Genomic DNA, 11,291 nt, shown 5'->3' on the forward strand with positions numbered 1-11,291 from the left:
CAACACCGGGAAGGGGGTATCGGCGCCGTCAGCCGACAGCAGGAAGAATTCTCCAGGGTATGCCCAGTGTTCCCCCGTAGACTTTCTCAGCAGGGAAAGCATCACCACTTGCTTTTGGTGTGGTGCAGAGACCCAGCAGGACCCAGGGCAACTGTTCCTTCCACCTCTTGTCGGTGCAGCGTGCCATGAGAGCTGCTTTAAGAGAGTGGTGCGCCCTCTCGACCATGCTGTTCGCTGTGGGATTGTATCCCATTGTGCTGTGATGGGTACACCCATCAGGCATGCCAAGGAGACCCAGAGCTCTGACAGGAAGGCAGGTTCCCTGTCCGTAGTGATGCTGTCTGGCACTCCGAAGCGGCTTATCCAACTGGAGAGGAGGGCCTCTGCACATGATGTTGTTGATGCTTCATCCATGGGGGTTGCTTTGGACCAGCGAGTGGAGCGGTCTGTGGTCTTCAGGAGGTATCTGGCTCCTCCCGACTGCAGAAGGGACCTGACGACGTCCATGCGGATGTGGTCAAACAGCCGACGAGGCTGGGAAAAATCGTTAATCCTGGACTATGTGTGCCGGGATGTTTTGCTCGTCTGGCATGGGATGCAGCTCCTTGCCCACTGGCGGACGTCCTTGTTGATGCCGTGCCAGACGAACTTGTCAGTCATGAGGAGTGCTGTCGTGCGCCCCAATGGGTGGGAGAGACCGTGGACTATGTCGAACACTTGTTTTCTCCTCGAAGCTGGCACCAGGGGGCTTGGGCAGCCTGTGCTGGTGTCGCAGAGGAGAGTTGTGTCCGAGTTTGCTGGGGCATGTCTTCCCATGTCCTGTAGTCCGCCGTCTCTGGGTCTGCTGCTTGTTCTCTCGTGAGGTCTTCTTAGTCGATGCCGAGGTGGAGGAAATTGATCTATTCTTCGCAGAGCGTCAGTCACTGGGTTTTTCTTGCCAGGGACGCAGTTAATGATGCAACTGAATTCGGAGATGGCGGTCAGGTGCCGATGTTGCCTTGCAGACCACGCATCCCCATTTTGCAAATGCGTGAACCGAGGGTTTGTGGTCTGTTAGGATTGTGAATTCGGTTCCTTCCAGCAGGTGCTTGAAGTGCCTCACAGCCTGGTAGATAGCCAGTAGCTCTCTGTCGAAGGCGCTGTAGCGGGTCTCGGATGGCGAAAACTTGTGGATGAAGAAGGCCAAGGGCTGGGGCGTGCCATTCACCAGCTGCTCGAGTAATGCACCGCAGGCGATGTTGCTGGCATCCGTTGTCAACCTGAGGGGAGCAGAGGCGTTGTGGTGAGTTAAGGTGGTGGCACTGGAGAGGGCCCTTTTCGTCTGGATGAGTGCCTTCTGCTGCGGAGCTTCCCACGTTAGTGTTTTTGGTTTCCCTTTCAGGATTGATGTCAGGGGGTACATGATGTGGGTGACATCTGGGATGAAGCACCGGTAGTAGCTTATCATCCCAAGAAACTCCTGAAGGGCCTTGATGGTTTGTGGTTTCAGGAAATTTTCTATAGCTTTTACTTTAGAGGCTGTGGGGTGCACTCCTGCTGGGGAAATCTCGTGGCCAAGAAAGTCTACTTTTTCTTTCCCGAAAATGCACTTGTCGAACCTGACGACTAAGCCACTGTCCTGCAGGCGTTTCACAACGGCATGGACGTGGTGAAGGTGTTCCTCTGGGGACCTGGAAAAAATGAGGATGTCGTCAACGTAGCAGATGCAGAAGGGCAGATCTCCCAAGATGGTATCCATCAGGCACTGGAAAATGGCGCCTGCATTCCTGAGACCGAAAGTGGAATAGGAGAATGTGTAGCTCCTGAAGGGCATGATGATGGCGGTCTTTGGGATGTCACTGGGATGCACAGGAACTTGGAAGTACGACTTCAGTAGGTCCATCTTGGAGAAAATTTTGGCTACGTGGAGGGCTCCTGTCAGGTCTTGCATGTTAAGGAGGGGGTAGTGGTCTGGTGTTGTTACCAAATTCAGGCACCGATAGTCCCCACAGGACCTCCATGAACCATCGGATTTCTTTACTATGTGGAGGGGGGACGCCCACAGGCTTGATGCCTTTTTACAGATGCCCATGCATTCCATTTCTGTGAAGGCCCATTTGGCATCTCATAACTTCTGGGGGAACAGACGTCGGAACTTGGCATGGGTTGGTGGGCCCACTGTGGTGATGTGGTGGAGGAGGCTGCGCTTTGCTGAAGCCCCAGGTGACTGGCACAGTTCTGGTTTGAACACGTCTGGGAACTCCTGTAGGAGGGACGTGTAGCTGTTGGGTGCTGTGGAGCAGATGGAGGGCATCCCAGGTCCGGTGGAGAGCTGACGGGAATGGCACATCCCTGTGTCGAGGAGGCGTTGTCTGTCGATGTCGACCAGTAGTCCATGGTGCCCTAGGAAGTCTGCGCCCAGCAGAAGGAACTTAACATCCGCTATGACAAAAGGCCAGTGGTATCTGCACCGCAGGATTAGGATAGCCCAGGTTGTCATGCCATAATTGCGGATGGGAGTTCCGTTTGCTGTTATGAGGGCGGGTACTGAGTCAGGTTTTGTTTTTAAACCTTCCCTGGATGGCGGGAAAACTGACTGCATTGCCCCCATATCAACCAGCAGGTGGCGTTTTGAAATCTCGTCTGTGATGAAAAATCCTGCTGGGCTGGGGGAGTTGGGTTTCGCAGCCACAGCTGTTACTTGTGGCCACCTTTGTCATTTTTTTGTGAAAGAACACGGAGGCCTGCAGGTTCTGGCATTGGTCCCAAACTTTCTATGGTAGAAACACCATGCCGGGTTTGGCCATGTCTTGTGCTCTCCGAGTGGCGGTCTTTTCCTATAAACGGCGTTGATGTCTCCGTCGTCGTCCCCGTCTTCCTCCAACAGGTCGCAGGTTCCCAGGGCAGCGGCCACAAGGGCGGTGGTGGGTGCCGAGGCCTTGGTGGCCTCGTAAAGTTTCTGGGCATCGTCGACTAAGGCATCCATGTCCAGGTTCTCTGCATCCCTTATCTGGCGCCAAACTTCCCGCAGGAGGCGCTGAAGGAAAATTGCTTTTGTCAGGTCTATTGTCCTTTTCCTCCAATTCTCATCGCGACCTGGGAGGGTTATCAACCCCTGCAGCTGGTCCCAGGCTTTCCTGGGTGATGCATCTCAGAGGGGCTGGGATAACAGGTCAAATGTGTGCTGCGCTCTCTCGGACATGGACATGTAGTAGGAATTCAGCAGTTTGTTGTTTAAGTCCATGTATGTGACTTTGTCCAGTTGAGCGTCCAGCCAGGCAGAGATTCTGTTGAATACTTCTTCTGGGAGTGCCATCTTGACTATGCCTGATTTTGTAGCATCGTCTGAGATGCGCGCCATACGAAAATGCACGTTTGCATGCCAGAACCATGATGCCATGTTTTGCCGCGAGAACAGGGGAAGTTTGACTGAGTCTGGCCTTGTTGGTGAGAGAGGCGTACAGACGATGCCCGCAGGTTAGCTTTGAGGTTCTGTTTCTGACATCTTTACTTCTCACGCACCAAAATGCGGGAAATTGCACTGTATTGAGTTCGTTAATGGTGCTGATTTGTTTGAGAGGTTGAACGAAGTTCCAAAACATGCCCTTTTGGGTAAGCATATTTAGTCCGTTAATGACATGGTTTTTGCCAGGGAGGGTGCTATCAGAGGCCTAAACTTTATGCCTTAGTTAGTCCACTAAAGGCTTTCTGATGGTAGGTTGCGGCCATAGTTAGTCCGTTAATGGCTGGGCCAAAACCGCACTACCTGTCCCTGACCCGGGGTCACCAGCGTGAGGTTCAAGAGAAATGTCAAAACAGAACTCTTTATTATTCTCGAAAGGTGTTTATATGACAAAAAGCTGACGGAAAGGTAGCGGGTGACCTAAGGCCCCCCACTGCGTCAATACAAGATTTGTGTTTTCTGGCAAGTATAAAAATATGTACAACATTCGTTACATGGCATATAAAAGGTAGATATACATATCGGCAGAAAGGCCGTACAATGATACATAAGATGAGGTACATAAAGAATCTGAAATAAAGACAGGGAAAATACATGACGTGATTAATGTATGTCTGAAAGGAGAAACACAAGGAAGGAGAGGCCCGATTTGTCGCCCTTACACTGGTTATACTTTCTCCTTTGATTAAAGATAAAAACGGGGACTACAGTGACATATCCAATTATAGGCCGATTGTTCTAGCCACTGTTATCTCAAAAGTTTTGGATGCGATTGTATTGGAGAGATGTAAAAAGTACTTATTGACAAGTGACAACCAGTTCGCTTATAAACCCCACCATAGAACGGAAATGCCTGTCCATATTCTTAAACACGTAACCGAGGAGTATAATGTTTGTAAAACAGGTGCATTTGCTTGTTTCATGGATATGTCTAAGGCTTTTGATAAAGTGTCTCATAAGATGTTATTTGAAGCACTGTCAAAAAGAAATGTTCCTTGCTATATTATTAAACTGCAAGGTGAGTGGTATAAAAATCAGCAAATGATTGTCAAATGGGCCATGTATTTTCGAGTAAATTTCCCACCTCATGCCGAGTGAGACAGGGAAGTTTACTTCCACCTTACCTGTTCAATGTATATATGGATGAACTCTCACATAGGCTGAGTCGAATTAAGTGGGATGTTATTTAACAACATGATTTTACACCATTTGTTTTATGCTGATGATATTGTTCTGTTTGCTCCTTCAGTAGGTGGGCTACAACAGCTTATAAACATCTGCCGTGATTTTATATCTGACAGGCTTCTACTGTTAAATGTAAACAAGACCAAATGTATGACATTTTTTATGAGTAAGATCTGTCCAACTCATATATCACATTGTTGAAACACTGGATACCAAAAATAAAGTACCTAGGATATTATTTTACTGCTCAGAATTCTGATTATGTCCATGTACTACTTGGATTGTTTGCTTTGCTGAGTGAATTGATTTCTATGTTCCATTGATTTACATGCTAGTGACACCCATTGTGTCCATAATTGCTGTTGCTATGCACATTGTATTGTAATGTTGAATTATTCTTTGATTGTATATACTGAATTTCATTTGAGTGATCACTCTGCATGTCATTGTACTGTAGTCGAGAGCCGACTTCATCTCATAGCACTGTGGACAAGTTCGGGCCGTGACTAATTCTGGCAGACGGTCCACTTAGAGTTTTCTTGACTAGTACGTCCTACCTGAATCTTCCTACCTTTTTGGGGGGGTGAAGAATGTAGTAAAAAAGTTCAGTGCACAGGATTTTTTCGCTTCAAACTCCCGCCAATTCTACAGGGCTGACAGAATGGCGGGAACTACTAGACAAGACACATCATAAACACGACTGTTATTGCACATTTTGCTGAAATGCACGTAAGCAGCAGTATGCAACGTCATGTTTCATCGTGTTGCTTGTTTGAGTGATCTGTTGTGAGTTTGGGGTCCTTAAGCCTGAGTATCTAGAAGTGAATTAACCCAATTAGCAACTGCCTGGACAGGGAAGTGAGACTGTCACGCGCTGGGCTGGTCTCGGGGCTTGTCATTCCAGAGATCCCCTGTGACAGACGTGTGGGTTGGGCTCCCAAAGGTTTGTGTAAAGTTGTCAACTGTGAATGCTCCTATGTAATTGTAGTGAGAATGATGGGGTAAGAGTAACTTTTAGGCGTTTGTACACTGAAGTGGCATTGTGTTAGTTGTGGTTAAATTCCAGTGGTTTCTTTGAAGTCGAGGGCAACTGTGTAGCCCACGTGTTTCGTGTTGCAGGTGCAGAGATTGTAAGTTCATCAGTGCGTTCTTTTGGGGGTTTGTGTGATTGTTATGTAAGGGTGATGGTTGAGATGGTTTTATTTTTGTAAATAAATTGAAAAAACCTGATATGTGACTCGTTTATCCTTGCATGGGGGCTAAGTCACTTCCGTAGTTCGTGGGTTGATCGCGCAGTCTATTGGCATAGTGAAAGTACAGTGACGTCTGTCGAGGAAATTCCCGACAGGTACCATAATTTACCAGTAAGTGAAGGTTTTGCTGGCAAGGGGAAGGTAACTGTGAAACAAAATACAGATTGCACAAGTGCAGCTAAACACAGAGGTTTGGTAACTCAAGACCAAAAGCCTTGTAAGAAATGGGTTTGTGCAAGCATTGACAGGAGTATCCGTGGATGTCCAGCTGCAAGATTTATGTAAACACTCTGTAACATACAGGAGAATTACTTTCCATGTGCCTAGTTAACCTGTTTTATGACCTTAACCCTTCACTAGACACTCCTAGAAATTGTGGAGATAATGAAAAAATAATCATATATTTTGAAACTAGGGTCAAATTTAAGACTAATTTTTTGAAAATCAAATTATGAAGGAGTTACTCCGATTTTTCGAAGTGACGGTTTTTTGGTTCCCCTTTGGCGGCCCCGGGATTCGGTCATGACTCTCAAAGGTCACTGGGGCAGTTTACGGACAGAATTCTTACATGATGGAAATGTATATGAAACACAAGAAACAGTAATATTTGTTACAGATTTACCGTATTACAGTTATTTTAAGGAAAATACAAAAAAACATGTAAAATGCTGTAATTTGGCGTAACCTTACTGTATATGACTCCTAAAGTACCAGTAATCCTAATCCCTTTTTTACGTGAAAATAAAAGGAAATACAAGCCAGAAGAATAAAAACGACTTACCAACTACTAGAGAGGACAAAGTACAAACAAAAATACTGAAATAAATGGTAATATATGCTAGAACAAGAATAATAATGACTTATCAACTACTACAGAGGACAAAGTACATATAAAAATACTAAATCTAATTTGCACATTTGGGGCAAAGGAACATTCAACTCATATGGAACTCCAGGAAACAATTCTTATGTTTAATGCACAAATGAACTTTACAAACTGAACAGGCAATGTCTGCAGTGCTTACAGGTTTGCTTATCAACATAGATGAGCAGGTGGGTTTTGTCTGGGTGATACTGACATTATCATAAGGCATGACCAACTGTTGACCCTGTGGTATCAACAGGGTCAACAGTACGTAAATGGAACTCCTGAGATGTATCCCAAGGACAGGTTTTGAGCACTTTCCAAACTTCACCACATCCAGTCTAAAGTATTTCAGGGGCATGAAGGCTTGGTCCAGAACAACACAGTCTCTCTTTTAGAGGAGGAGCCAGCTGTTAATGATACACAGGTTCAGCATGTATGCAAAGAGCCTCAGATACCACCTTTTAGTGTTTATGTTTAAAGTGAGCAGTTGGTTCATTTGTGTAATATTCAGGAAGAGGTGTTAGGGCTGGAGATTGAGTGACATACTGGCTGGGTCTTTATTAGTTTATTGGTAGTTCCTTACTGAGTCTAAATGTACAGAATCTGCAGAGATGTATTGGCCAGTGCGGACCGCAACGTAGCATCTACACACAGACAGAGCAAGACAGAGATAAAAGATTCAGACATCTGTGTTTGTAGGCAGACAAACAGATGGCGATAATGATAGGCATAATAAACGTACAGTGTTAAAACATACATCAATGGAAAGGCCAGGAAATTCTACATATGGCCAATTGCATGAGATTCGAAATGGCGAGACGTTTGTCGTCTTCACAAACAGAAACATACACACAGTTTGATACAGAAGATTCGTCGGAACATTATGAGTACATGATTAGAATGCTTGCATGGCAATGCAAGTAGTGGTGATTGTACATATATGAAGACTACAATGGTTAGGGAGAAACAGACAGAAATATTGTATGGTTGAAGTCGTGTTCCGTCAGAGAAAGAAAACGAGATGCTCCTGTTCCATCTTGTCCCCTCCGATGGATGACGCACACACGAACACACACGTGTGTTTGGAAGAGACAGCGTCGGGCTCTTACAAAGGCACTATTTTTACTTTGTTCTACTTAGGCCGATTTGCGCCAAGTTTCTGACCTCAGCCTTGTTATCATTTCTTGGATCATGAAACAAAGGCATGCCTGTCCCATGGAAGGATGTTTGGGCTGTAGTGTCACTTGGATTATGGTCCAAATTGTCAACAGCACAAATTGTAAAGAGCCCTTTTCTTTATGTAGCAGGACAAACTACTTCCTCCGCAGCCCTTGCTACAACTGCTTCTCCCAACCCTGTTGTCAATTCCAGAACCCTAGCATTGCTGATGCTTACTCCATATTAGTGAAGTTTACCAATCAAGTGACGCTTTCTAATTTCTGCAAAGACAAGGAGACCAAGGTATATTGGAAGCAGAGGTTCCCTTAACTTGGAAAGTCTGGTAACTGTTGAAGATACTGGGATACAACAACTGAAGTACAAAAGTTATGCTCAAGCTACATCAGTAGTTGATGGTCCATGTTTAAATCAAGTCAGTATTTTAGAGAATTTTTATTGTCTTCGTTCTAGTGCACGAGCCCTCTCTTTTATTTTCGTGAAATTTCCAGTGCCTCTCTTATAACCTGGTTAAACGAGGCTCACATTAACAAACTTGACATGATTTCAATGAGATATAATAAATTTTAATCAATTATAGTACATTTTACTCAGTGGTATTTTTGGGCGGGGGTTAGCTAGTTATTAATCATTTGAGTCAGTCATCATTACTTCTAACATGTCATGATTAGTTTTATCTAATTATTTTTCGTCCCAGTCGGTTTGCAATAATTTTAAGCAGTGAAGATTCGCTTAGTGGGGTGAAACTAGTTTGAGGAATTGCAATACCCAGTGTTCTTTAAAACAGTTAACATTTTTGTTGATAATCTGTTATTATTCACTACAGCCAGTTAAGATTAGATTTCTTTCCGTTAGTTATACATCGTTTTTATCAGTTAGTATTCATTTAGCTAGTTAAGAATAATAATAGCAAATAGTTTGGTAACCAAAAGTTAAGGATACTTTCATCTAGTGAGTTGTTTTTCCATTTTCGATAATCAGGATTTGTTTTGGTCGTACTTCATTTTAACCAGTCAAGAAGAGCAAATACTACTGTTCTTACAATTCGACTCAAATGTAAATGAAAGAACAGACAGCCGAAGTATTTCAAGCCCAAACAGAGCACTCACTTCACCCAATTTAGAAAGAGCCCCTGTCAGAGTACAGCAGATATTCTTTTCATTCTAATTCATCCCCGCGTTTTAAGTTATTTACAGTCAGTTATTTTCTCCGGTTAGTTTCATAACGCTAGAGCTATTTCACTTGCACCTGTATTGGCAAATTAATCTATCATATTAATTATTATATTATTAATTATATTACTATATCATTAGCCTTACTGCATGTGTTGTGTGTGTGTGTTTGTGTGTGAGTGCTGCCACCGACCAAAATGAAAACTGTCAAGGTGTACTTCAAATTTCTTTCAAGATCAGTAAAAAATCTTCAAGGTACTGGTATAGCATGCAACTATATTAACAATTGTATCTAGAATCAATTTTATTTATTGTAACTTTGGCTCAAATGTTACAGAATTCTGTAAATTAAAGGAGCAAATTAAAAACAATTTACCTTTATGAAAGAAACAAAAAAATAATTTTTCATATTTAAAGCAACTAAGGAAACAATATTGAATTGCAGGATAGCCTACTTACATAAAAAATTATATATCTTCTTCAGCCTTGGTGTAAACATACTGAGGGCTTATTTGAAAGGCTTTCTTTATGTCTTCTGTAACACTGGCCACTTTTCACGTCTTCAATGACACATTTTGGTGGTGTCCATGAGTAACATTCGACATTTTGCCGAGTAATAGCTTGCTTTGCAAGAAGCCTACCTGCAACATTCTGACTTTTAAGAGAGTTTGTTTGTTTCGTTTTCACTTGATTCAGTTGTGAAAATATTCTTTCCACGCAGGCTGATGAATGTGGTAATACAAGGAAATCACACATAAATTTAGATAGCAATCTAAATTTGTCCATACCACTGCCATCAACCACATTCTGTAACCCATACCATAACGCCGGGACTTCTTTTGTAAGCATAGGCATCACTGCCTCCTTTGAGTAAATAAGAGCCCTCCATTCTTCTTGTAAGTCATCGAGTTCACGCTCAGCTACTAAAGAAGGAAAGTTCACTGTAAGTTTATTGATGGACTTGAGTGGTCTGTCAATACTTGTTGCTATCTTTGGATCCATGTTCTGCAACAAAGCAATGGTGTCGCCCTCTTCAAAAGGAAACCTTTTTCGTATTTGTGAAGTAAGCTTTGAGAGGAACCCTAAACAATCAGAACGAAACCTGCTTTCATTTTCTCCTAAGCTCTCTGTCAAAAGAAGTGCCTCACATCTACCACCAAGATGGATCTCATTCAATTCTTTATAAATGCCTGAGTTACAGCGATCAGTTGTTAACAGATTTTCTTTATACCACACTTCATCTTTAATGAATATCCCCAGAATGTTTCTATACTCGCTGCATATAACACTGCACAGGTTGTGCAATAGAAATTATTCAGACTGAAACTGAATATTCAGATTGTCAACTTTCTTCAGAATAAAGTTAATAAACAGTAACATATGTTTCGTTCCTGCATCCATCATGACCTTATAAATTCCTGATGCTCCATCTATTTTGTCTGTGACAGCCTCACTCTGAAAAAATAATAGGAGAGCATCCCACTGTTCTATATACCAGCTCAATTACTTTCCCACGTGACAGCCAGCGGGTCTGTGCTAACTTCAAAACTGTGTGTTCAGCTGCTTTTACAGCACTTTGGATAACACTAAAATCATTCTGACGTTTAGAACTGCGCGCAAAATAATTTGTAATATTCTTCAGGAATGATTCCAACCATGATGGAAAAGATTTACTCTCTCACTGATAATTGATATTTTTCGATGACTGACTTTTTCCATTCAATTTTGTTCAAGATCCGTGTAATTTTCTTTTTTTTCAAGATTTCAAGCTCATAGTGAATTTTTGAAGATCTTGAAAAATTTTTCAAGAGCTGGCAGCCCTGTGTGTCAACCCCCCCCCCTCTTCTATTAATTTTTATTAATTTTCTATTAATTTCCTTGGCTGCCTTTCTGTGTGTGTATGTGTCCCTCCCCTCCCCTCTTCCTTCCCTGCACTCCCTCCCCTCCTCTTTCACCCTACCCCTTTCCCCTCTCCATTCCCTTCCCTCCCTCCCCTCCTTCCCCTCCCTTCCCTCATTCCACTCCCCTTCCCCTTCCCTCCTTCTCCTCCCTCTCCCCTTCCCTTCCCCATCCCTTTCCTCTCCCTCTCCACTCCCTTCCCCATCCCTTTCCTCTCCTCCCTTCCCCTCCCTCTCCCCCCCATCCCTCTCCCCTCCCCTTCTTCCTCCCCTCCCTTCCTCTTCTTCCTTCCCTTC

The sequence above is a fragment of the Macrobrachium rosenbergii genome, chromosome 16, assembly GCF_040412425.1.
Source record: "Macrobrachium rosenbergii isolate ZJJX-2024 chromosome 16, ASM4041242v1, whole genome shotgun sequence".
In the NCBI taxonomy this organism is placed as follows: domain Eukaryota; kingdom Metazoa; phylum Arthropoda; class Malacostraca; order Decapoda; family Palaemonidae; genus Macrobrachium; species Macrobrachium rosenbergii.